We start from the raw sequence: 2623 nt of genomic DNA, 5'->3' as shown, positions 1-2623 counted from the left end.
ATGCAGAATCCTGTTAGATACATTTAACAAAAAGATTGAAGTAATTTTTAAAAATCAAGCGGAGATTCTGGAGCTGAAAAATTTAGTCAGCTTGAAGACAGGATATTTTAAAATACACAGAAGAGTCAAAAGAAAAAATAATGAATTTTATAAAACAGCTTTGAAAAGGCAAATCTGGAGGCTGAGCTGTGCCTATGTCAGCCTCGACTCCCGGGGGCTGGAGGAGTTACCTTTGGAGCCCGAAAGGAGGAAGGAAGCAAAATATCAACAACAGCCGAGGCGGCTGGGGCGCTAGGTCCGGGTTCCCAGCTTGTCAGCCGCCGCTGCTGGCCCCGCGCCAACGACAGGGGCCCAGGCCCCCCAGCGCCGCCCAGGGCCCGCGCGGACACCGGCCTCATTATTATTCCCCCCGCCCGGAGCTGCAGCTTCCCGGTGTTGAAGATCCCCGGACCAGGGGCGAGGGCTGCCTGCTCTTTGCCGTGACAACCCCTTTCCCCGAGTCGGGCTGGAGGCAGTGCAGAAGGTATCCTGCAGACCACGAACTGAGCACTGTTCCCAGACCGTTCATGAGCACAGAGTAAGGTGTGCCAAGACCCACCACCCAGCAAGCCCCTCCCCTCCGTAGCACTGAGGACCCCCGGAGAAGATGGGGAGGAAAAAGAGTCAGATCCAGGGAATCACCGATGAGCGGAGCCGACAGGTGACTTTCACCAAGCGGAAGTTCGGCCTGATGAAGAAGGCGTATGAGCTGAGCGTGCTGTGCGACTGCGAGATCGCACTCATCATCTTCAACCGCGCCAACAAGCTGTCCCAGTACACCAGCACCGACATGGACAAGGTGCTGCTCAAGTACGCGGCAGCCGCACGAGAGCCGCACCAACGCGGACATCATCGAGACCCTGAGGAAGAAGGGCTTCAACGGCTGCGACAGCCCGGAGCCCGATGGGGAGGACTCGCTGGAACAGAGCCCCCTGCTGGAGGGCAAGTACCGGCGCGCCAGCGAGGAGCTCGACGGGCTCTTCCCGCGCTGTGTGTCCGCTCTCCCGGCCCCCAACTTTGCCACGCCTGTCACGGTGCCTGTGTCCAATCAGAGCTCACTGCAGTTCAGCAATCCCAGCTGCTCCCTGGTCACCCCTTCCCTGGTGACGTCATCCCTCACAGACCCGCGGCTCCTGTCCCCCCAGCAGCCAGCACTACAGAGGAACAGCGTGTCTCCTGGCCTGCCCCAGCGGCCAGCTAGTGCAGGGGCCATGCTTGGGGTGACCTGAACAGTGCTAACAGAGCCTGCCACAGCCCTGTTGGGAATGGCTACGTCACTGCCCGGGCTTCCCCTGGCCTCCTCCCTGTGGCCAATGGCAACAGCCGAAACAAGGCCATCCCTGCCAAGTCTCCACCCCCGCCCACCCACAGCACCCAGATTGGAGCCCCCAGCCAAGCCCGACCTGCGAGTCATCTCTTCCCAGGCAGGAAAGGGGTTAATGCATCACTTGAAAAATGCCCAGCGCCTTGCAGTCTCCCAGTCTACACATTCGCTCATCACCCCAGTGGTTTCTGTGGCAACGCCGAGTTTACTCAGCCAGGGCCTCCACTTCTCTTCCATGCCCACTGCCTGCAACACAGATTACCAGCTGACCAGTGCAGAACTCTCCTCCTTTCCAGCCTTCAGTTCGCCTGGGGGCCTGTCACTAGGCAATGTCACAGCCTGGCAGCAGCCACAATAGCCCCAGCAGCCGCAGCAGCCACATCCTCCACAGCAGCAGCCACCGCAGCCACAGCCACAGCAGCCTCAGCAGCCGCAACAGCCACCTCAGCCACAGTCCCACCTTGTCCCTGTATCTCTCAGCAACCTCATCCCGGGCAGCCCCCTGCCCCACGTGGGTGCTGCTCTCACAATCACCACCCACCCCCACATCAGCATCAAGTCAGAACCAGTGTCCCCAAGCCATGACCGTGGCCCTGCGCCTCCCCCTCCAGCTGTGTTCCCAGCTGCCCGCCCTGAGCCTGGTGATGGTCTCAGCAGCCCGGCTGGGGGATCCTATGAGACTGGGGACCGGGATGACGGATGGGGGGACTTTGGGCCCACACTGGGCCTGCTGCGCCCAGCCGCAGAGCCTGAGGCTGAGGGCTCAGCTGTGAAGAGGATGCGGCTCGATATCTGGACATTAAAGTGATGGTTCCCACTCCCCTCTTCTCAGCCTCCCTGATGAAGAGTTGACAATCTCACCGCGCCCTTCCCTGCCCCGGGCTCCTCCCGCTCGACCCCCACCTCCTCTCTTGTGCTCCATGTCCTGTTGACAGTTACATTTGTGTATAATAATTATTATTATATTTTTATTATATTTTTTAAAATTTGGATTCTCGCTTTCGAGAGGGGGATGCTCTCATCCCCTCTTTCTGTCCCCCCCCCCACTGTTTGGAAAACTCTGCCTCTACCTTGAAAGCTCTCTCTCTCTTCCCCCCCCCACAAAGAGGCTCTCCTATTTTTACAAACCGCCCTGGCCTTCTCACCGCCGCAGCCACCTCCCGCCACTTCTGCCTTATCAGCACTCCCCCCGCCGCTTCTGCCTCATCAGCACTCCCCAGTTTCCCGCCGCCCGCCCGGTTTCTGCCTCATCAGCTCTCC

At 59.3% G+C, this 2623-nt stretch overlaps 1 pseudogene; it reads left to right on the top strand.

Annotated features, from left to right (window-relative positions):
• The first annotated feature begins 205 nt into the window (after window positions 1-205).
• On the top strand, window positions 206-2284 carry LOC100395482 (myocyte-specific enhancer factor 2D pseudogene; annotated as a pseudogene).
• The last annotated feature ends 339 nt before the right edge of the window (window positions 2285-2623 follow it).

This window comes from Callithrix jacchus, chromosome 12, assembly GCF_049354715.1.
Source record: "Callithrix jacchus isolate 240 chromosome 12, calJac240_pri, whole genome shotgun sequence".
Lineage (NCBI taxonomy): Eukaryota > Metazoa > Chordata > Mammalia > Primates > Cebidae > Callithrix > Callithrix jacchus.
Note: the sequence above shows the minus strand (reverse complement) of the source record. Positions and strands in the feature narration are given on the sequence as shown.